At 42.2% G+C, this 25,571-nt stretch overlaps 1 protein-coding gene across 5 annotated transcripts in view; it reads left to right on the forward strand.

Annotated features, from left to right (window-relative positions):
• The first annotated feature begins 6,754 nt into the window (after positions 1-6,754).
• The window catches only part of LOC120903886 (mucin-5AC-like), a 79,950-nt gene continuing 61,133 nt past the window's right edge, over positions 6,755-25,571 (forward strand). Inside the window, exons 1-3 of one of the 5 annotated variants that reach the window (XM_040313547.1) lie at positions 6,755-6,846; positions 7,637-8,760; positions 23,018-24,264. The gene's annotated coding sequence lies outside the window, so the exon portion shown is untranslated. Of the gene's footprint in view, positions 6,847-6,964; positions 6,989-7,364; positions 7,389-7,636; positions 8,761-23,017; positions 24,265-25,571 lie in introns of those variants that run through there. The other 4 variants (XM_040313548.1, XM_040313550.1, XM_040313549.1 and 1 more) reach the window with 4 other exon arrangements.

Genomic DNA, 25,571 nt, shown 5'->3' on the forward strand with positions numbered 1-25,571 from the left:
TCATTGCTATCGAAATACAGTGGAGCGCCGTTTATCCGGGCTTCTCGGGACTTGACATCGCCCGGATAAGCAAATAACACGGATAATGAGTCAAATGATATATTTCATCATCAATTCCTCATTAGGTTTTGGAAAATTTTCTTATTTTTTTGATAAAAATAACCTAGTTTTTATTAAATTCATGTTTTTCCACTGTGAATATTTGAATTATGCCATGAATTATAATGTTTTTTGTTAAGGCAAGGTGCTCTTATAACCGCTTTTTCTAATACCCTCCTCAGAACGCAATGTCACCTTTGTATTGAACTGTCATTTCTCAACAGCACGAATAAACGGAAAGCCGGATAAAAGGTACCCGGATAAACGGCGCTTCACTATATGATGAAACGATTTGTGCAACGGATGAGGAGTTTTGTGGTAAAAATGTATCAAATATTTAATTCACTAGCAGTTAACCAACGATGAAAAGTATGAGCATAGATTACATATTTCAAAACTTTTAATGTTTTACGATGTGCTCGATCGGCGTAAAGCTTCATAAAAATATTACCTTTTACAGCGCACTCCAGAATATATTGTCAGCTACTTTTTTATGACCTGAAAGAGTTTTAAGTGCATCACTTTAACCTGCAATCAAAGAAAGTACTATCTCATTTTTATTTTCTTGCCATATCCTGCTTCTACTGTCATAAAGTTATTAAACAAACATAATACAAAAAGTGAAAGAAAAAGAGCACAGGTAAGTAAAAATATACCATACAAGTGCCGTTATGTAAAAGCATCGAATTAAACAGTTATCCTATTTAACACGCATACATTTCCGTAATAAACGGACCTTATCCTTTCAGCACCCGACGGATAAACCGTTACTGGCCAGTTAGTGGCCCATTCGTTGCGCACTTCCTCAATTTAGAGCTTTCGGAGACTCTCTTTTGGTTGGTGTTGTTATTTTTCACTTTTGTTGATTTTTCCTGCAATCCGCCAAAGGGTCAACGTCGCGACGGGTGGATGGTCCTTTTGTCCATTCTCTGTTCCGCACCGTCATGCACCGTTACTGTACACTCACACGGACAAGTGCAAAGCAGTACATGAATGCAACGGGAGCGAGACAGCGAAAAGGGGTTGCTGGTAATTATTTTATTTGAGTTGCGAGGCCTCGGTCGTCCTTTTTCGTGTTGCGTCAAACTGGGGCGCGTTGATTTTGCCGTCTGCTGAGCAAAGTGTTTTGACAAGGGTAAGAATTTAGGCAGTGTGTTGTTGTCTGCTAACGGAGCAAAAAAGGGGATTTTCCCTCACCGTCCGCTTGTGACCGCTTGTTTGCGGACAGGATGAAATTAATTTTCCTTACTTTCTCAGTGGCCTGTGCGCTTATGAGACTGCTTGTTAGGGGGCGTTAATTTGTTCCACAAACGCACTCTTTTGTTTGGTTCGCGTCGTTAAGCAAACTTGTTCCAAATGTTCGTAATGTAGCGCAGATACATGGTTAAAATCTAGACATCATTTTTTCAGACTTTTTAGGCTAACAATAATAATAATAATAATAATAATAATAACGAATAAATAATCTCATAACAATAATAATAAATATTCAAAGCAGATTCGTTTGAACGTTTTTGATAAAATATATATTTTTTGGGAATGAATAAAAATGATAAATTTAGTGAGTTTATTCTACATTATTTACTATTCAGTGTGAAATTTTCATCTTTTTTTATATTTTTAAGATATCACCAAAGTCGTTTCTTCTGGATAAAAATTAAACTAAATATGTAAATAGTTATTCAATCTACGTTTTTTTAACGAGAACTTATGGAAATAAATGCCCATTGTTATTGTAACTTCAGATTTATTGGTCATGTCAGTTACAGTGAATTTCAAATCACCTTAAAAAAGTATAAAAAGTAAATTTTCGTGAAAACGACCTTTCGAACCCTAAATTTCTATATAATTCAACACGAACCTATCTTTAAATGTCATTTAACCACCCAAAAACAAAGAGAAAGGATGCCGCCCCATGAAGTGAAGGGACCCAAATGCATGCCGCTTTCCATTTCCACCGAACCGAGAACGTGTTCTGCCCTCACAAGTGCATTGTCACTCTCTCGGCAGGTCTTGGATGCCGCCAAAAAAAAGAAACAAACGTGCTGCCGCATTCGTTTGCCGCCTTTGTGTCACGCAAACTCCAAGCAGCGATGCATGCCCACACACAAACTCACTGTCCAGCTGGTGCATCCATCCGTCCGGGCGGCATTTCCCTTCGGTAGCGCTTTCTCACACGGCCAGCCGATGGAGCAAGGGCTTCCGTTATTTGATTTCCCCATCCCATCGCGGGCTCTTCCCGTGGCTTTGCTTCCTCTCCAAAAAGGGACAACCTTGCCAAGGGAAAGCGCGGGATCGAGGGATATGGGCGGGGGCGCACTGCACGATGCACAACAGATACAGCCACACATACTCACACGAATACCCCTACTCTTCCCCCCATCATCATTCAATAGAAAGGTCGCCACTGCAAAGTCAGTCAGTCAGTCAGGAAACCAAGCCGGTGGCCCTTTTTTTTTGCTTTTTGCTTGGCCCTTTTTGTATGTTCCGCTGCTGCTGTGTTTCACTTGCTCGCCAACCGGAGGAAAACTGGTTTGATGTTTCATTTTTCCTGCTCCCCCTCGACTCGGAAGAAAGTGAACGTGCGTGGTGGCGGCTTTGGTGGACGCGTAGCCACAGCCTGTAAGGCGTTTTCCTCCACCGGCGTGCTGCCGGATCGCCGGTCTGCGTAGGCTAACAAGGTCACAGGCTATTGGCAGCTGGAAGGGCTTTTTCCACGGTACTGATCCTCGCTTTTCCAACGACCAACGGATTGTCGTGTTCGGATGTCGTGACGAGTGTGCAGCAAGGTGCGGTAAACGGGTTAGCTTTAAGAGCAAAAGTGGTTGAGCGATAAGTTTTGAAGGAACTAAGCCACGATCTCAAAACCGGGTTGATCTTGAACTTGAGTTGGGTGGGTTGTAGTTTTTTTTTTCTTCTTCTTTAGTTTGTGCGCAGCCTTCGGTACCCGGGGAGCCTGCGTAGTTCGTTGGCGTGTACGCCATGTCGCATTCACTTTCTTTTGAGTGAGAATGTGTCCGCTGTGCGGTGAAAGCATGGTTTTTGTGTGTTTGCAGCTGACTTGCAGGGGCATATTTGCTGTTTTTACTATTCTAGTTTTAGTAATTTATAGAATAAGAGGCCTCTGAAAAACACACCTATAAACACTTATTCTTTTCTAAATAAATTATATGATTGTTCCTATAGTAAATCCTATTCCCAATTCGGATTGTTTTATGTCGCTTTTATATTTTGTTACATGTTTGTGTGTAACTATTTAGTGGATTTCTGAAGTTTTCAATATTATTTTATTAAATCCTTGCATTACATTAACTTATTCGGTGCTGCGGCCACGGCCTACCTCAGGAATGTTCATTTATCTAGGATAATTTTGGAAAGCGACATAAATTTACAACTTAAGCCTGTGTCACGAAATGTGGAATTCTATATATATTTTTTATTTTATTTTTAAATCACTTTGATTAGAACCTCTTCAAATAAATAAAATTGGTCCGTCACTACTGAATAATAATAATAATAAAAATAGTAATAATAAAAATAATAATAATACTAATAATAATAATAATAATAATAACAACAATAATAATAATAATAATAATAATAATAATAATAATAATAATAATAATAATAATAATAATAATAATAAAAATAATAATAATAATAATAATAATAATAATAATAATAATAATAATAATAATAATAATAATAATAATAATATTAATAATAATAATAATATTATTAATAAAAATAATAATAATAATAATAATAATAATAATAATAATCATAATAATAACAATAATACTAATAAAACTAAGTAATAACATTCCAGTGACTTAAAAACGGCTGATATCTGAATGGCTATTAAAAAAATTGTTGTAAAAAGAATGGTTTACCTTACAAATGATTCAAATGAGCTCCTTACCCCTTTTCTTCTATTATAGATCAAATTCAGCACTATATAAAAAAACCTAAATTAAATCACATTTTACTGCTGCTTGTCTTTGCTACTAGTGCTACGAATAAATGTTCGCAAAACCACAACCCCTTTTTGAAGGATGTTTATTGCCCTGCCATAAAATTACTACCAAACTGCAAAGGGATTTCTAGCGAACAGCGCATTTTCGGGATTAATCATCACTTCACAGCGAGTCGGACACACTCCCCCAGTGTAAATAAACAAACCCTGCGTGCGTGTTGTTTATCCCATTTTAGAAGACATCAATGATCTCAGGGCGTTACAATTTCTCATTGCTGCGGTGGCTGCTGCTCACACAGTTACTGTCGCTGTAGTCCGTGCGAGTTGCATGGTGACAGCAAATTCACTCAACGCTACTCTCATCTTCGACATTGACGCCGGTCCACCGAACGGGGCGAGACACGCAATATCTATCGCTCGTAGGGATCAACGATTAATTAAATTATTGAAAACATTCCAACCGCCCGACAGCCGCGTGTTGGGCGGGGTGGGTTTCAATCATAATGATGTATGATGTATTTGTGTGCAATGCGTTTTTGCGTCGCTTTTGGCGGGACCTTTAAAGGCTCGCGGCAGCGGCACCAGCACCCTTTTTCTAAGCAATCGTTTCCGCATCGGTTAGCAGCGGGCAGGGGTGTTAGAGTTTTCGCCTTTTTTGTGTGTGCATTATTTACCATTAGAACCACGCTGCAAGTGGAATCGGGCAATCAAACAGTAGCGATCTTACCGGTATTGGCCTTAACGTTTTCTTTACGCCCTCACGGTGGTGTTGGCGGTAGGTTGGCTGGTGGCAAATATTTTTCAATTAACCCGAAATGGGGTCAGATCATCTTCGGCGGTTCGCAATGGTGGATGGTGGAAGATTTGCCTTGTTTCGTCGAGTACAATCGCACGAATTGACGGGTGCACCGGTGGTAGTAGGATGTGGTTTGGTCGGTTCAGTGGAAGGTAGATTTCGATCTGGAGATGATTTTTGACCCACCAGAACGATCTGGTGAAGTGTTACTAGTGCATGTCTAGTGCCGGCGATTGAGCAATGCAAGGAGAACTTGAACTGATTATCTGTACGAAGCGATGATTTAATGTTGGCGGTTAAACTGATGCTTAAAATGAGCAATCACTCGAAACACCTCGAAAATAAAAAAAAATATCTAGATGGTAATGAGCCTTCAAATATTTTTTCTTTCAAGATTACTGATGATAGTTCATGTTTTAATTCACTTTTTCTACAAATGTTGGCGGGATGATACCTTTAACTAGTTTCAAAGAGATGAAAAAACAATATCAGTTTTTGAAATACATTATTGAAAGCGAATATTTAATAAAAAATAAAATTTATTTTTACATAAAACGTAGAAAAACCCTTGTTGTCAATCAAATTATGGGTTCATATGGATCATTGCACAATATGTTTTGCTGGTCAAAGTACATTATTTTTGAGACACAGTTTTTGCAATGAAATGTATGAAATAATAATGCTTGTGAACTTGATTTAAAATTATTAGAATTTTATGAATGGTTACTTCAAAGTATTTAAAAATTATAAAAAAGAAATGAATAAACAATACGTATGCTAGTGTCACAGCCAATGAGTGACTTGAAGTTTTTATGTGCTTATATTAATTAGTAAAACAGCTTAAAAACTCTTATTAATCGTCTAAATGTTAATTAACATACATTTTTAAATTTAAAAAAATCAATTTAAAATTAAGCTTAATGTTCGTTAGTTTGTTAATAAGGCATTTAAAGGTTTTTATACTTTTTACATTTAAGAAAAAAAGCGAAAACCTCGGAAAAGGTATTTATACTTTTTATATGTAGTTTTAAGAAGTAATATTCAGACATTTTTTTCTAATTATTAAGCCACTTTTTCATCGGAATACCGAAGAGAAACAATTTTCATGAGTGTCCTGCTAAATGTTTTAAAAACATCCAAACCATTATTTTTCATTATTGTTGGCAAGCGCTTCGGTCGAATTTGGGAAAGTGGTTGATTTGGAGATGTTTATAGGTTTTAATTTTATCTATTACGAGCATTGATATTTAATACCATCTTTATTTGTTTGAATTTGTGTTTTGATGTGTACAGATTTTAAGATTTATTAAAACAAAAATTGAAGGATAATTTTTATTCAAATTTTTTTAATAATTTTTCAAAAATATTCTCAATTTTATTTTATTTTAAAATTACCTGTTAAAAACATAAAACGATGCACTTCCTTTTCACAATAGCGCTTATACCAACTAACTGCATTTCAAGCGTACGTCGGGAACTGCCTGTACTCCATTGAAACGATTCTCTCTCTCATCGTTCCCCTCCAGCTCAGCCAACACGAATGCAATGAAGTACCCTGTACACGAAAGCAAATGCTGCAACATTTTATTGTGGTTTTGTTCGTAGCGAGTTTTCATATTCGAGTGCCACAATGCAGTAAATTTCATTAAATAAGTAAGAAATGTTAAAATATTAATTTCAGAAAGGTTTTCAAACCAAAAAAATCACTAAAAATAACACTTCCATCCACAAAACAGTATTTAAAAGCAGAAATATACATTCATCGGAGAAAGAGAGTGCAATCGTATCCACTCCGCATTGCCACCGTGTACAGCACCCTTCACCGGGCGAGCGGCCCAGAGAGCAGCAACTTGTCGGCGGTGGACGCTTTTCTCGTTCGTTAAGTTGGATTCGAACTGCCGGCGGAACGTGAACGCCCGTTTGCTTTTCTCTCGTCGTCGTTGTCGTCGCGGCCAGCGCGCGGTTTGTAACACACGTACGTAGCCGGACGGTGTTGTGCATCGCCGTGCAAAAAACGCAAAGGAAAACAACAGGGCGGCCGCCGCCTGAGCAACTGTAGCGAAAACGCTGAAAACCCAAACAGAAACAATACGCACAGAGCGCACACACAGTAGCAGGTTGCGTACGTGCCTATGGTTTTGTTTGTGTGTGTGTGTGTGGATGTGTGCAGCGTAATTCTGTGTTTTGAAATAGTGCCCAGATAGTTGCACGAGTGTTTTCAATGGTCATTGTGGTCAGAGTGTTAGCCAGAGCAACAGTACGACCGAAAACATCCACTGGCCATCCATTTTGTCGACTGCCGGGTTTTTTTCTGTCTGTGTTTGTGGGGTTTTGGCCGCTGTGTTGTGTCCTGCACAATTTTAATAAGTGATTGTATTGTTTTTTTTTTCGTTTTTGCATAAGAAAAAGGAGGCTACAAGACGATCGTCTTCTTCTTCCTCTTAGTGAGTTTACATGTAGAGTGGTAGAGTCTACGCTATTCCCTTTTGCCGGCTTATCAGCGTAAGGCAAAGGTTAGTGCACATCTCTCCACTACACACAGACAAACACCACTACCAGACACGAGAGCGATCTGTCTCGGTAGTGCTGGCTGCACTGCAGTGCATAATAGTGGTGGTGGTAAACGCTCTAATACCTTTTTTTGACTAGTTTCTGTCCAGATTTGTAATTGCTGCGAGGTGTTGAAAGAGATTTTGGGCAAAACAAAGTGTACTAATTGTTATCACCAAGATTAATGTCTTTTTTGCAACCCTCTCTTTCTTTAGGTTAGAAAAAGAAGCGTGAAACAGCTGAGTGTCCTGTGAAAATTCAGTGTTGTTTACCCGTGTCCCATTGTGAAAGTGTGGAAAATTTTAATTCAACATCACCTGAATACAAAAGTGGCATTTAATTCGCAAAACATCACATCGTTTGTGAGTGTGTGTGTGCATGTGTACGGATTTGTGTTGGTGTGCGCATCATGTGTGACCTACTTCAGGTGCTGAACCACTAAGAAACTGAGCAGCGCGCGGTTTTTTTTTTTGTGTGGAATTGTGGAATCATTGCGCGTCCCTTCAAGACGACCGATCGCCGTCACCCGCAGGTTTAGTTTCCTTGTGTGGTGTTGTGTGTGTGTCTGTGTGTGTGTGTGAGTGATCGCGCTCCATAAACCGAGGTGTTGATTTTGGTTTGGCAAATATTAGTCCCTTGCTTGCCGTTGCAATAGGGAGCCAGTTTTGCAAATGATTTAAACGAAGTGATCGAAACCGTCTCCGTCTTCCAGCTGCGAATCAATCCATCAATCCGGCAACAAGTGGTACCGAGGTGAGACGTATGGGAGACGTAAGAGAGGAAAAGGAGAACAAGAAGAAAAAAAGATAGGAAACCAACATATTTGCGAACCCTTGCGAAAATCCCATATCGTGCACGACAGGCACCGAATGGTTCGAATGGTGAAAAGCACTTAAAAGAACGGGAATGAAATCGATGCAATAAAACGCAGAAGAAAAAGCAAAACACACTGAGTGGGGGGATAAAGCGCGAACGGCCGAAGCCGAAAGATTGTCTCCAATCGATCGTGGTCACCAGAAAGCTAAAACCAAGCAAAAAGAAACAAAAAACCGGCAGGTAGAGAGACTACGAGAAAACGAAAACTAAAACAAGCGCCCAAAAAGCGAGCAGCACACACGAAATATTTAAAACAAAACCGAAGGAAGGGCGCAAAAAAAAAAAAAACAAATAAAACAACTACAACACACGCCGCTGCAGCAGAGTGGAATAAATGAGAGCAGCAGGCACCGCTTGTGAACAACTGGAGCTGGAAAGCAGAAAGCAGGCAGACAAATATTAAGACACAAACACACACACACCAACGAAAACCAAAAACAAAAACAAAAAAGCTGAGCGAAAGGTAAGACATTAATATAGAAAATTGTCTTTTCGGTGCGAAGAGGGAAAAGCGATTTATTTCTTGGAAGAAAGTATCTCTTTGCACCTTTCCTCGGTCTCTCGCACTCACTCGCTCATAAGACGATCCTTCTGGAAAGGGCTTTTTAAAGGACGGTTTTACGACGATGAAAGGCTCGACGGGCGACGGGGTGTTGCTTGTTCTATTTGTTAAACTATTTTTTTGTTTTCTTTGTTTGAGTATTAATTTTTGCAAATTTATTTTCTATGGGCAAAGCGGGAAAAGATTTTCGCAAAAGGAAAAATAATGAAGATAATTAATGATTTTTTTGTTGGCTTGGTCGATCCTTTTGCAAACAACAACAAAACCCAAGGCCAAACTGTGGCTTGCAAAACGTCCTAAATCTTTCATCCCACAGTCTATAGAAAGTCGTCTTAAAGAATTTGCGACAAGCGACTATGTGTGTGTGTGTTTTTTCCACTTCCATTTTATCTTCCCCTTATCAGTTCGGCCACATTCTACCACCCGGAGGGACGCGAAGAATCATTTGTTTACACGAATGTTCCGGGGAAATGTTTACAGCAAATCTTTTCCCCTGTTTTGCGTACACTTAAGAATGGGCAACGAGGCCCTGGCGGTTTTTGGTTCTTTAAGCGAGCGGCCAAGGGAATGGGAATGGGAATGGATGCTAAGGAGGATAATAAGCTTAAGCACAGCGAGCCAGGTCATCCTTAACACTGTGCTGGGAGGTGCTTTTTTTGCTGAATTGAGGAAAAAAAACACACACAATGTGAAGTGTTTTCGAAGTTTGTGCAAACATTTGCTTTAAGAAGTTTGGAAGCTTTGTGATTCGAGGGGAAAGGGAGGGAATGGGCTCTACGCTTAAAACGCTTTCCGCGAGAACGGTAAAGATTTTTCAACTAAAGATAAATTCAATTTGGTTTTGGTAACTTAAGCTCAACAGCAATTTTCTTTCTTGTTTTTTTTACTCCTGAAAGAATGTCTCACACAAAACATTAAACATGCATCTCTTGTTTTTTTTTTATTTATTCCGTTAAAAGAAAGGGAATGTTATCACATTCGTACGTTTGCCTATTTTTACACCATCATCATAATCGTTTAACACAGTAATGGATCAATTTTGTAGACTTAGACCTCCTCCTCATATGAAGAAATGTTACATATGTGTAGTTTTATCGATCCTTACAATTTACAGACTCTGATTTGGCCGTTACAAGCAGATATTATGTACGTTTGCTATATCAAACGTGTTCATATTTTGTTTCTGAACATTGATAATTGAAGACTTCATTATTTTGTTGAAATGTGTTAAATTATGTATGTCGTTAGGGTTCAATTTTACATACCATTGGACGTTTTAAATCCTTTACAAGAAATACAACCGAAATGATTCTCTTGTTCGCCGATAGCATACAACACACCATTCATTATTTAAATAAATGTTTAAGTTATTCATGTTAAATTCAATTTTAACATTTTTAACAGCCATTTTTACTATTTTCACGTAAAATGATTCATTTTTTCACTCCACATTGGCTTACATTTTTGCTAGGTGTTTCTTCTGATATTGGGACCCTTCACGATTCTAATAAGCTTTTTGTATGGAGTTTGACAGTTGGAGGCTGAAATCATGTAAACACTCCATACAAAACCACACACAAAACTAGCCTGTGATTTTCAGTCAGGATTATTCCAGCCTCAAAGCTAGAATTAGATTCGAGTAACTGCTCGAAAAAATGGCAAAACAAGGTGGTGTTTATATTTGTCCCAAAGTGCATTAAAGAGATCTGGTGATGGAATCTGGAATCAAAGTGTATGTAGTCCAGGTGGTGGTCTGATAGCAATTTTTCATAACTAATTTTGAACGTCACTTTTTGACAGAACGAGTGAAAACTTTGGCTCCAACGAGCTTTCTGGAGGCTGGAAGAATTCACAAAACAATTCTTAAAATCTGCATTCAGAAACAGAAGCGATAAAAATCAGCCTTCTAAATTTATACACCTTGGGATAAGCTCACCTGTATATTATACTTACTTAGATGCTATAGATGCACTGCTCGAAAACTGCTATACAATGCAAACAGCTGACAGGCTGAGATTTCCGCCTACGAGCTTAAAACGGAAAGGGCTCCATTAATGAACATTGTTTTAGGTTTATCTTTATTATTTTGAGTTCAGTAGATTACTTATTAGGGAAATAAACTTATTAAGAGCTTCTTTTTTAACACCATGTTTTAAAAATGCTATTCGAAGATTATTTTAAATATTCTTATTTGAATTGTTTTCTTCTCTGCCTAACATACACATAATTCCTCAGTGTAACGTACACATCGTATCTGTCTCTTATGTTCTTTTTGTTTAATAATTTCAATCATTGCTTTCATCTTCCTTTCCCAATACTGATATTTAGTTACTCTTGAAATTTGCCATTTATTTATTTACTTAAAGATGTTTTTGTTTTCGCTCTGAAACCGACGCATTCAAACTAATCTCCCTTACCGGCAATCTCAACTCTTGCGTGCGTGCGTGTTTTTGTCCGGTCGCATCACCCCATTTGGCGAAAGGTTAAATTTTATGATCCGCGAAGAATGTTTCCTTTGCGTGATGCTGGTGGGTGACGGCAGCGCCCACCCGCCCGCGAATCTATCCCGCCCGGTGCCAGAATGTTGTAAACAGACCCTCCCCACATCGGTTTGCGGTCGTGCGAAAGTGATAAAATGTCCATTTCAGACCCCGCACCAGGCCAGCGCCAGTAGGACGAAAGCGAAAGGATACGAGAAGAAAAAAAGTCTGTGGAAAGCGGTTGAGGCATTTTGTTTGGTTCGTTGGTCAGAAAAGTTTAATGGTGCTGCTTGAGAGAACGGACGGGTAATGATGCTGTGCTGCGTTTTAGGGCATTGGTTGTTGTTGTTTTGCTTTCCTCAAACCTAGAGGTCATGTTCCCGTGCTGGTGCAGTTCATGGGCCAAACCGTGGGACCAGCAGCGTGTGGGATGTGTGGAATTAATTACAAGAACCACAGCACCACGGTACGCGGTACGTGCGTGTTAACAGCGAAACTAATAAAACGCCGTCCAGGCTGCCTAAGGTGGAAGGAAAATTCGAGTGTACGGAGACGTCAATCTGTTTATTTTGTTGCAATATTTAATTCATGAGGCGTAGTTGGGAGGCCGTTTTGCGTAGCGCCGGGCAAATTATTTCGGTTCGATGTGAAGCGATAAAATCCCATTTCAAAGTTGCGCCGTGTTGTTTTTAATAGGACGAAGATGACGCGATGCATCTTGATTATGAGTAGAAATTTCTCTTATTTTGATGTCTTATTGTTTGTGTACGGCAAGTTTGATGTACTATTAATGAGTTATACTATTTTTTAACTACAGTTTATTTATTTATGAACCATTTTAATTTCTTTTTTTCTTTTTTCAACATATTTTCGCACCTTTTGACATTTTTCATTAATGTTTTAATTCCATTTAAATTGTTCCTCTTGTTTTTTTGTTACATTATTCATTAATACTTCTTTAAATTACATTGCTGTTAAGCTGCTATTCGCTAATATCGCTACTATTAGTGAACGCATTCTACCATAATTATTTAATCATTAACCCTTCTCTTTATTGTGTTTTTCTCATTCATGTGGGGGAGTCCGCAGCCACATAGAATTTAAGTGCAGCCCTTTTTTTAATGTCCGCTAGAACCCATTCCCATTGGAAACTGCCAAACGTATGCGAAAGGCTCAAAAGAAAAGTGATTTACAAACGAAACACATCAAAAGCCTCGCATCGGAGGGCAAAACCACCTCTCCCGATGTTCCCAGCTGGAAGGGCTCGCGCGCGAATCCCCTGCCCGTGGGCCACGTATACAGCGCACGCTGCACTTGACCGTGGTAGGCTCTCGGCGTGGTTTCTCGGTCCGCTGGTCTTGAACGTTTTCACTTCCTTCCCAGGCTGCAAAGTCTCACCGCCGGCCTGTTCCCTGTACCCCCACATCCAATGCCCAGGCTAGTCAATCACCCTGACGTGTGGCTGGGGAACTCTCGCTCCCTTTGCTCACAGCGTGAGCGATGAACGGCGAACGCCCGCTCCCTACTATTCGATTATGAGGTCAGTCGAGCCCTCGAGCGGGCTGTGGCATACAAACAAACTAACGAAAGGTACAAAAAAGACGCAGATACACACACACATACGCAGATAGCTGAACCCAAAGTCAAGATCCCTACGCCGGGAAGCCAACGGGACGCGGACCCACCACCTGTCGCGGTGCACAGGGGACCGGAAAATACACACTGGAAGGTGTCCCCGACCTGGGGTGGCCGGTGAGCATCGATTAAATCTCGCACGAAAGCGAGAATTTTACGTGTTTGAAAGTGAAAGAAGGCGTCCGGGTTGGCTTCTTGTATCGAATAAAAAGAAGAAAAAAATACAATCCAAAACCGGACGCTTTCTCTATACACGCTTCCCCGAGCTCCTCGCTGGAAGGGAAAGTGAGAGCCTGGCCGTGCAGAGAGGAAACAAGGTGCAGAAATGAGTTGGGTGTGTGTGTGTGGTGCTGGTATTGTTTTTATTCCCTTTTTTCTGCTGCTCATCACGTGCAAAACTTCACCGTGCCACAGTGGAGCAGTTCCACTGCCGGAGACTTTGTGGACCTCACCACAAAGATTTAATCGTGTTAGCATCTGCCGTTGGCCAGGGAGAAAAGTGGCCTAGCTGTTGGCGAAGGAAGAGAGGATAATTCTGTGGCCACCCTTAGGCTGCCAAATGGTTCCAAATTCACGCATTTCAATTCGCGCACATCAATTTAGCTTCCTACTAAATCGTGATCGCACCACAGTGCGCGTCACGCTTTGCTTTGCCATGCGAGCGCGTGCGCTGCTTTGACGCGTTTAGATCATCACATATGTCTGAAGAATTTGATGTTGGTGTCTGAGTGGAGCGATATAGTGAGCCGAAAAATTTGTGACAGGTTCCTTTAGGAGCAACTGGACAGTGCATTAGAGTTATTCCTCTATATCGGATGATTCCTCCAATATGTTAGTGCCAACTGCAACCATGTTCTAAGTCTACACTATTGGAGCATCCAGCATGTTGAGACTTCAGTCACGTTTTGCTCTCTTGATCTAATTCAATCAAATTGAACTTCTAGAAATGAAAATGAATAAAATAGTCTTTGCTTGCTGGACTGCAGCAGAAGCTTTCACAGATGATATCTTCTTACAAATTGTATTCAAAACTTCTATTATCTTTCCCTAGAAATACCAAATGTAGCTGTTTCAAGTAAATTAATCATCATAATTTTCCTCTTTTCAATCTGTGGCACTGCCATCACCAATCTACCGAAGCGTTAAGGCAACATCTCCCGCTCACACCGTAGGCCCAATTTTTTTCGTAACTTTGAAACCTCTCATTTGCATGTTTAATTTTTCCACGCTGCCCGGCTTTATGACTGATTGTTACGGTCTGGAGCGCATTATCGCACCGATAATCCTTTTCCACTGGATAATGCGCAGTAATTGGAACAAATGCTGCACCACTCCCGAACACCGTTCAGCTATTCCCCCTTCTTCCCGGACACTGGTTCCTTGGTCATCTCCAGCGCAATGAAATAGATGCGACAGCATCTCCTTCTGCATTTCAGCTCATATTTTGCATAACAGTCGCCGTATCGCTTTCTAAATAGCGGTGTACAAGATCTTTCAATCCATCCTATCGGTATGCCTCCCCGGTACCATCAAGAGTGTTGCGGTACGATTACCCGATTAGGTGGCTAGAAAATTGAAGCTGTTAACCTATTTTATACACAGCCAAATTGATTCGACTCCACTCGGGGCTCGCACACTTCGTACCCGGCATGCGTCAGCATATCAGTGGTGGTCGTGACGTTATCATTATGCCGGTACATGATGCATCCGAAGAGCCTTGAAACGGAAGAGAAATGGAAGACTTCGGATGGTGGTTGGCTCTCTTCCCGGATTCGAGCATTGCGAGATAATTATAGGTACCGGTTGCTGCTATAATACCTCTGTTCAGCAACCGATCCCTTGGGTTCGAAATTCCCGCAGATGCTTCGGTTTTATTCGTTCCTTCGATCTGCTCCAGTCCCGTCCCAACCATTCCTTGCCTGAACCGGATCGAACCGGGCATTGCAGGCTGAGTCATTTGTTATGAAACTTTGCACCTCTTTGCTAGTAGCTAGTGCTGGCGATTTGTGAAGAATTTCCGGCCGAACCGGATGATCGTTTCGGTGGTAAGATGGTGGTTTGTGAGCGGTACGCTACTGCTGGTGGAATGGCCCATGTCACGATACATGGATAGTTCGGTTCGGTGCACAGATCGGTCAACGATCATGGGTTACTGAAAGCGGAATCCCCATTAGGTACTGTGGGGGTTCTACCTTTGAGGTCATCCGATTTCAAGGTGAAGGGAGATGGTTTTTTTCTGTATGAACTCTCAGTGATCCATTATCATCTTGTTGGATTGCGATGATTGCTAATAAATTTTACAAGAAAATGATAGATTATTATATATCTCAGTTCTCTCAGGGATTGCAAGCTCAGCTATACGTCCTCGTTTCGCTTGATTGATTGTACCGGATCAAGGTGAAAATCGATCAAATCAATCGATCGTATGCCTATGCCAAGGTGTGCGACTATTCAGTCTATTCAGCCTTGATATTAACCAATGGATAAAGGAAGTGTGAAAGATAATCGGGAGAAAATGGCAAATGCAAACTACAGCTAACCCGTGACCGTGACATAAGCTTAACAATTTGCAGATATCTTCTATTTGAACACTCGCTTTAGCTTCCAACAAAGTTGGACAGTATCAAGAAGTAGTTGGACGTCACCCGACACCTTCTGTAGAACTCCTCGGTATCTACAATTGCTAGCTTCAAGATGGAGGAAAACGTCAAGTCCTACTGACGTCCTGAACACCACACTCACGCCCACCAGAAAGCGATAATTTCTCAGCAAGTGGTTTGCGCTAATCGGGCATAAAGAAACCTTTGTGGCTTTTGATATGAACACCACCACTTAGCGTGTGTGTTTTAGAAGCTGCTGAATGAATATTCTAGCCTGTTTTGCCACCAAGCGCGAGGGAACAGTGTGGTGCTTTGTTTGTTTGGATTATTTGGACGGTTTTATTGCATCGAGAACGCTTCCAGAAGTTGTCAAGTTGACATCAATTTTTAAATGCTTGTTTGCAGAGTTGTTTTTCTACCATTGTGACGTATTTAGACGTATACTAACGCACAAACTGATTGATAAAAATAAGGTACAAAACAACAGGGAGAACAGTGGTCCATTATGGGAACGTGGGACAGTAATTTGTTATTTCTGTCCAGGCTGCTGTCCTGGCGGGAGCGTGATGATTCAGACGGATGGCCTGCGGATGATGTTGGGAGCGAGCGCGCGCGTGTCTATTCCTGTGTGTGCCATTAACAAAAAGGGCAGGTAGCATTGTGGTGGGTAGCCCTTGTATCGGCTTATCGGTGTACCCTGCATTTTACCCGACCGCTCCGCACACACCGAGCACCACATCCCTAGACACAACATCCGACAACAACATGTGTAAATTGATAATTACAAATGAAGTTTAGCCCACCGGGGACTCGGGGCAGCGGAATGTTTGATGGCTGTGTGGTTTACCGCTCCTGGAGCTGGATGGAAGAACAGAGGCCGATTGAGAGCGTGTTTGTTTGATGCTGCAGCCGCCGTTAGGCCGGTCGGTCATTTGGGATCATTAATAACATACATCCTGATGCAGCTGAAGCTAATTAGGTGTTGGGAGACGTGACATTCAAATAACACAACATTTGATGGAATGATGATCGATATGTGTGTTTGTGTGTATGTATGTGTCTAATGGGCAAGGGTTTTGGAAGGCTAAACGACTAATGAGAATCCGTTATCAAAATGGCAAAGCACTGTTTACCGTAACGAATAAATCCCGATGATCATTAAACAAATCGCAAACATAAAAGAAGACATTTTCGGTCCGAGGCCTACTTATTACCGGGCGTTTGACATTAAACCGTCCTTCTGCGTGAGATGCCAAAGCCCAGGCCAGGTAAGCTTTCCTTCCCGTTCAGGCGAACCACACGGCACGACGAGAACACATTATTCAGCCTCTGATGCGATCCGAAGTTACCTGCCGGCAGCTTCAGCCACAACGGGCCGTTTAATTCTCTCCAGCAAATGTCAATTCCCCGGGCGCATTTGCATAAAGCCCGGCAAGCAGGAGACAATCATAAAATTGTCTTCCGCCCCGGTAAAGACAAAAAGTTGTTGGGCATTAAAAATTTGGACTAACAGCAGTTTCTGCCGTGCAGAATTGCTCTTCAATTTGCTTGCCTCATTGTTGGGCGAGCGGCGGCTAACACGTGGGGTAGTGGATAACGCCGTGGGAAGATATGCATGCATAATTGGTGAGACTTAAGCTATAGGCTTCTATTTTATTCTTCTTTGCCTTAGACATTCAACGGCTACAACGGATTCTCGGTGTGTCGTCTGGGTAGCCATGCGAGAGGCGGAAGATTCCAAACAGAAGAGAGCTTCTTTAAAAACGGCTTCGAGCGAACACAATTACTGTATCTAATTAGTCACATTTTAGTGCGGCTCGCCCAGAAGAAAAACGCGACGATCATCTTCATCAAACGGTTGGCATGTTGAGTGCAGTGCAGCATCATCATCTACAGAAGAATATCAAGAAAATAGGGGAAAAGAAACACGATCATTCGTCAAACGGTGAGAAGCCAGCCCAGCCCCGAATGTTTGGAATAGTTTTGCACGTGATTTATAACCATGCACAGCATTAATTTGTGGGCTGTATTTCGTTGATTGTGTTTGGAACTTGCCGAGTGACTACCGGGGAGTGGCTTGCGTAGTACGCAAGATGTTCGCTGGGGAACGCTGCCCAGGAACTCCTGATTACTTCCTTGATGTAAATATAACCTGAATCTGAATTCTAAACGCGATTCCATGTTTATATTTCTTGTTGTAAATGGAACCGATCGCCCGGTTGTGGTTTTGGACCAGACCTTGGGCAGAAATTGAAGGCATTTCAAGGTTTTTGCGGTGACTTGCGGAAGAGCTGAAACCATTTGCTCTGCTAGCTGCCAAACGGAATCTGCATAGGTTTGAACGCAATATCGCAACAAGATCTCTTCCGTGTTATTGAGGCCGCACCATTGAACTGCTGGATTGAGGTTCAGTATCTTGGTTGGAATTCAGCACTTAAATCTAAGCGCGGACTGGGTTCCATCTCCCTTCTACTGCATGACAGCTCGCCACTACCACTTTCATCTCTTGTGTGCGCCTTATCAAGGGTCAGATTCTATTTTCCTCCCCTTCCCGTCCACCAGAAGCTTAATCAGGGTGCATTGTCTTTCGCGCTTCTCGGCCAGATCATCAAGCTCGGTGCGATGATGTAAAGACTTTGGCTCTGGCACGATGCCTTGGCACAGATTGCTCGCACAACGCTCTAATGAAAGTGAAGATCATTATCCACCGACGTGACGGAAGGGGATAGGTATACCGACTGGCTGTGAAAGATTCGGTTGATGATGTATATCTCATCGTATGCCTTAAAAGCAATACAGGCAACAAGCAGCGAGAAGGTTTGGGGAAAATGAAAATTGAAAATTTATTAATTTCATTTCACTGCCCGTTTCGCCGCGCGTGGTTCGGACGAAGATTGTGCCTAGCGGCATTTACGAAAAGTAAAAGCCTTTTAAAAACACTAAGCCTCACGAGAAGCCAGCCTCTGGACACGGACAAACTCTTGGGGGATGATGGTGTAATGAATCCTTTTTGAGCTGTGCCTGTGCTAGAGGAGGTGGTGACTGTAACTAAATGAAGCAACGTTTAATTAGAGGCTAAGGAACGGCATTGAAGCGCACCGTGGATTAATCAGATAATTGCTTTCGTTTTCTGCGTGAGGCAATCTAAAAATACAGAATGAAGAGGTGGAGTCGTCGTTGGGTCGGAGTTTTCGGTAGCTTCGGTGTCCAGTTTCCAATAAATATTTCAAATTTTCACTTCATGTTTACCAATAGAGCTGCTGCGGCGGTACTAAAAATAGCTCAGCTTTCAAATGGTAATCAAAATAGTGTCACAATTTTTCAAACAAGTTTCTTGTTGAAATGGTTTCTCGCACAATTTTGAATAACAAATCCCAAAGTCAACACTGCGCCATTAAGCTTTGCAATGCAAAACAAACCTAGGCTGAATATGCATTTTGCCCGTTTTGGGACACCCCACACTTAACTCACCACGGTAACGTTCCAATTCCTTCACCCAACAAAATCCCTTTTGTCGGTGGCCTCGGATTAGCCGTAAGTGTACCCGACCTTCTCTCCCCCCCCACTTCCACGCAATGGCTTAATTTTACGTGTTTCGTTTCGGAACCGGACGACGGCAAACTTGACCGTATTTTGCGCTCGATAGCAGGAGAGGGCCCTCTCCAAAACCATGTCCATACGGTTGGCGAGAGAGGAGGTGGTTGGTCGTAGCTGGTGCCTGTCCGGGGCAGGGTTTGAAGCCCGCGTGCAATCATTATGCGCGCAGTTTTCACTTTCAATTCTCACTTTCAGCTGGAACCGGTTTTCGGTTGGCTGAGACGGAGTGGTGAAGATATACCGAAGCGTTTGATATGCAGATAGTGAGAGTGAGAGATATACAAAACCAAAAAAAAATCCACACCACGCCGCCACGGACCAATATCATCTGGAACATCGGAACATAGAGACATTTCAGGGTTTTATGACACAGCTGGGATATTGTGGGTTGTGAGGTGTCGTTTACTTCCCATAATTTATGACCGATTAGCTCAATGACCGGGAGAAACCTCGGGATGTTTGGAGTGTGAAGCTTCCCATAACGGCGAACACACGTGGGTCTCGGCGGTTTCCCCGTGTCGGTTTATTGATCTGTGGATCATTTTTGGAATCGTTATTGCTGCTCTCGGCGGGGTTTGCTATGCAAATAAACGTGCACATTGGGCCAAACTAATCTCGTGGCGAAATAGCGAGAAGGGCGAAAAGGTTTCCATGTTGCTGGAATTTCTCATCTTCACTCACCCCAGCTGTGTGTCGGTAAATGTAGTGGCAGCACAATCTCATACCGGACTTGGACCGAATGTCCACTGTCGTCCCGTACAGTGCACAGAGAGCGAGCGTCGCCGGTGTTTCATAACCGTTCGCTTTACACAAAAGGTCGCCCTCACGCTCCCTCCCCTCTGGACACCGGAATGACGCGACAATATTCCGAGGCGAGCAGGAAAAGGCCCGGCATGCAGTTTTTGCAACACGCAATCGTTTGCGTGTGCCGGAACTCGTTCGTGTGTTTTTCATTGTGGGCCTGGTGGAGTTGTTGTGTGGTACCGGGAGGTGCTAAGTACAGGTCCGGTCCCCAATATCTCGTAACTCCCCCGATAAAAGGGGTTTTGCCTTCGGTAGTGCAGTGTCTAAAGCTTCCCCGGGGAGAAGGTGGCTGGGACGAAAGTCTTGGTACATGGAGCAACAACAAGAGCTTCACGAGATGGAATGAATATGTTCGGTTCAGTAATTGCATCAATTGTGTGCTCTGTGTCCCAAATGCGTTCGGTGCATAATCATAAACAGGGGCGATGTGTGTACCGGCTCCGGTGGGACCGGTTGCGAGGAAATGAGTTTGCTAGCTGGGAATGAGGAAATTATAGCCCTGGGTGATGCTCACATTCTCGCATTATCGCATTAAAAGTGAGAGTTTGGCCGAACCACTAGAAACACGGGTGAAGGAAGGAGTTTGATAATTGTTTTGTCATTGTGTTAGTGATTGTTTATCGCGTGAAGGTTTTTCAGTAACGAGATTTTTGTTAAGGAATTTGCGACGAGTCTAAAAATGATTATTTGGGAATGTATTTGTTGGCATAAATTGATGTAACAGAGATTATAAAGCATTATAGACTTTAATTACCTCAACAGTAAGCAGATACATTTCCAGGCTAATTTTTGAGTCAAGTTTATTCAATGTTCTCAACCACTCCAATGCTTGTTAAGCATCATTTATCAATCTCCAAAAACAATCCCATGAGATGTTTGATCTTCTTGATTGATCCGTTGATCGATTTTGGCTAAGTAGTGGCAGACTGCAAACTAATCATGTCGATGTCATAATAGCCAACGCGGACACCGCTTCTGCGTCATCGACGTCCTTATTTCTTGTGTCTTGTTAAATTGAGGCCAGATTAGCATTTGATTACCTCTTAAGGTCTTTTAAAACAGTGATCGTGATTATTTTCATTTCTAATTCCATTCCAAAGTCTTGGAATGGCCATTTGTATATACATCTACGAAGAGATCGAAGTTCCTGAGATACTCTTAACAACCTCACGCGTACTACATAAGCTTAACATCAAAGTCGTTCACAACTGAGTCATCGATGGACATCTGTAGGATCTTGGGGACGAATACCATCTCTTGATCACATAACCTTGGTTTTTAATCATGCGATATGTATCGTTGATGCTTTAAGTAAAGCTTTATTTTGTTTTTTTTTCCTTCAAAAGGATAAGATCTGGTGAGTGGTTTTACTGACACATAAAAATAATTGATTTTTACTGACAGCAGCCTATAACTTCTTAAGTACAGTACAGTATACCGAAACTATTTGAGAGGGCTATGATTGTTTACTCTCTTTTCGTAATATTAACTTTCACAAATTGGTCCATCGTCATGCAAACTGCCAAGCCCCATAAAAAAGAATCCTTTTTATATTTTTACAATCTTACTTTTTCCTGCCCGAACTGTCTTAATCTCCATAAACCCTTGTGATGGGGTAATAAATTTTGCGATATATATTTTTAGCACACTCTCTCTCTCGCTCTTTCTCCAGCTAATACTTTACACACAACCGTTGAAAAATGTGACCCAATATTAGCGTGTCAGCAACAACGACACCTAACACTACGTCTCGTACTCGAACCCATTTCGCGGAAGGTCATAAAACACTAACCCACCCCTGCGCCATAGCTTGTCGATAGCACTGGCTTGCCGATAATAATTATAAATCAAACTTCACCCAACTTTGGCTTTTAAAATGTTTTTCCCATTTAAAAAAAAACCGAAAGGTCCAGGGATGAAAGTTTGCTGCCAGCTCGCCCTAACTAAGGCGGATGTACCGAAACTAGGCGACTTGGATTAATTTTAAAGCGGACTAAGAGGAGGTGAGCAAAAAGCACGCATCGTGAAACGGAGCCCATCTCCCAATTTATGGTCGTTGTAAAATGGGTTGCTTTTTGTTTCTTCTATCGTTCCGTGTATTTGGGTCGGATAATTTTCAAAGCGTAAGAAAGTGGTGAGGTATTAAGGATGTGGGGAGCAATTATACTAAGGCCACATGGTAGAAGGGTTTCTGGGCTTTTCGGGTGGGGATGAAAAACAAGGAATTCGTGTTTTAGGGTGACCTAATTTGCACAAGCTTCGGCATAGGCGAAGGTATGTTTCCATTGGGATGCATTGACGTTGACTCAGAATTTCTTGGGACACAATCAAAAATTTTGCTCTTCCCAGCAGCACCATCCTTTCATATGTTTACCCAGCTCAAAACTTCAAAAGATGCTTTCACTGTCTTGCTCGATTGGTTTCGTTTGCCTGCGAGCGAGACGACTGTGAAACCTCCGAACCGAACTAGACAAACGTAACATCGCGCAGTATGATGTGTAGATTAATCAAACATGAATCAACTCACTGTCACGCGACGGTTTTAATGTACTCCAGCTGTACACCATCTCTTGCCGGCGCGTTCCACCGCTCACATCCACGTACATTGAGAGATGTGTTGCCATCACCATCGGGCTGGACTCAGCGGAAAGTCACTGAACCGTGAGCATTTTACCAAATGGGCATACTTCGATCCTAAGCTCGCCGAGCATGTGGCCCACTCCACCGTTGATTAGATGCAGCAGGAATCGAACATTGGAGGAGCCGGTTTTTCTCGACGTGTGTGTGTGTGTCTTTGTGTCTGTACACGAAGCACTCTGCTTTACCTTGTACACAGCGAGCCGGATTCAAGTTTTGGTTTTCCATTTTACGTTACGGATGATTTATTCCATTATCGGACGACCTAACTGTAACTGGTACTGCCGGCTCGCCGTCTCGTGTCTTCCATCATCACGGACAACATCGGGCGGGATGAATCGTAAATCGCTTTGCTCGGTTACATACGCTTACACGCTTCTTTCTTCTTGTTCTCCCCGTTTTCAGATCGTCTTGAAAGGCCCATGCGAAAGATTCTAAAGGTCGTGTTTGGATGCTGCGGAAGTGTGTGATGTTTGCAGCAGTAGCAGCTGCAACCAAGTAACTGTAGCTGATAAGGCTAATTAAAAGGTTTGGTTTTCATCGCTACTGAATTCCCATCGATTGATACACCAGGACGACCATCTAAATCTCTGGACGCTTCTTGCAGAGCGCGCACGACGTTTGACACTCAGTGCTCAGTGACAGGTTGCGATCGGGGTTTCGACGCCTCCAGTGTGTTACAAAAAGTGTCGTTGTCGTTGGGCTGTACGTTCTCAACTGACCTCCCGTAGCTTTGAGGCAGTGTTTTGGGGGCGGCGAGCTGAGGATGATAGTCTTCGATGACCTGGAGCACACCGTGGGAGCACTACTGGAGGCGTTGCATTCGAGCGGCCACTGCCCATAGTGACACGGCGAAGACATCGATCGAGAAATAAGAAAAGGCTCTGGAGATTTCGCTGCTGCGTACCGTACCGTAGGGCAGCCGGTGAGGGCGCGAGCCGTGTGAAAACGGGAATCCGATCCATAAATCACGAAATCACCCTGCAAGACAGAAGAGAAAACCACGGTCAATAAATAAAGGCGATAAAGAACGGCCGGTGAAAAAGAAGCATTTAACCAGCAGAACCAGTAGAAAACGAAACGAGAGAAAAGAGAAACGGATAAAACACGAAAACAGCGTTATTGCGTAAAGGTAGAAAGGCAAAAACGAGCTAAAGAACGCGGCAGAACGGAAAAGAAACCTTCAGTGGCAGCAGCAGTAGTAAAGGGTGATATTTGGTGCGAAGCAAAGGTGAAGAATATTTCCTTCCCGTGTGCATCGGTGCCCACCGCCGGAACGCCGGACATCCGGGACACCCTTGGAAAGTGTTTTTGTGTGTGCGTGTGTGTGTATGAGAAAGATAGTGTAAGAAAGGTAGAGGTGTATATTTGATCGTTGGCGAAGGTGTTGGAGCACCTGTAGGTGAGTGAATGTAAAGTGTTTGTTTCGATTGAATACAATCGATTAAAATATTCGTATTGTGCGACCAGTGTGTGTGTGTCTTTGTGTTAAGATCGTGTAAGATATCGTATTCATTGCTGTTACTTGTCGGAAGTGTAATAGTACACTAAATTACGTTTATCGCTACGATCGGAATCTGATCAGCAGGAACAGTGTTGAACTATTGACGATTTCTGGGATCCATCTCGGAGTTGGAGTTTTAAGTTGGAAGGTAAGTTCCGTTTCAGATATATGATATTGTTAAGGACGAGAATTTAACCACATGCCAGAACATTTAAATCGTTTCAAGAAGATTTCAATTTCTGAATTGAAGCATTGCTCCTGGTAAAGCTGATTTTGGGGGCTTTGATACCATACAGCTATATGATATGGTTTTGGATTTATAGTTTGATTTTAATCTTAATAGATGAAGTTTCAATGTAGGAATATATAGATTATTTCAAGTTTCTAATGATATTAAACTGTAACTTTAATTAGGATAGGAGTTTTCCCTTCTAGCAGCAGTATTCCAGTCAGCTAGTTCAGTAGCAGTATTCTAGTCTAAAACAGATTCAAATCAAGTCCAATTGTAGTCTAAATTCATATAAATGTCCCTTTTCATTCTCAAATACCTTCCCAATCAGTTTAACGGTACTTTTAATAAAAATATAACGGACTTCAAAACTATGTGAAAAAAATGGTGAAGAAATCCGCAAAATCACGCTTCCCAACAAAAAATCTTCATGCTATCTTTTTCATTCTGCTGCTATGCCCATCTTCTTAACGTCCTTGCCAGTGAACTGAACTCCATACGTCACACGAAGAGGAACGGTATTTGATGTGTGTCCCCGTACCCATGGATGGCCGATCATGTCATACACCTGGAGAGTGACTCACTCCAGGACGTTGCCTTAATACCTGTCACATATGCCACAAGTCCATTCAGCTCATGTGCACCCTGTGTAGAGCAGAAAACGCTACGAGCGTGTGTGTGTATGTGGCTTCAAATGAGCTGAAGAAAGTGGTTTGCTTGTATAGGGCCGCCCCGGTTTCTCTACCCATCCCATGTCTTGTTTGCTTCTTATCACCCGCAACTACCCGCATTTATCTTCTTCCCCCTACTGACACGCTTTGACAGTGTTCGCCGTGCCAATCGAACGGATCGAGGGTCATCGCGATAGGTTCGGCTGATTCATTAACATCGCGCGACCTCCTGCCGCGGTGCCGTGGAGTTTCCGTGCGAAATCGACCACTAACCTTAGCGCGGGGCCCGCGATGCGTCACCTCTGTGCTGATGAGAGGAGAGGGAGGGGGACAGTGAGGGCTGGGGGAAAGAGTGGCCCATTAGTGGCGCAGAAAATGGATCTCATTCTTCGCGTATGTGCGCGTTCTATCGAGTGATGCTATCGGCGTACATCGTCGGGAAGAGAGTGGGGTTGTACCGGCGTGTCTCGACGGCTTGAATTTACAAGGACCGATGTGCATACACAAAAAAAAAGCGACCGATACGAAGACGTGCTTGTACGCACATGTTGAGCG

Source organism: Anopheles arabiensis, chromosome 3 (genome assembly GCF_016920715.1).
Source record: "Anopheles arabiensis isolate DONGOLA chromosome 3, AaraD3, whole genome shotgun sequence".
Lineage (NCBI taxonomy): Eukaryota > Metazoa > Arthropoda > Insecta > Diptera > Culicidae > Anopheles > Anopheles arabiensis.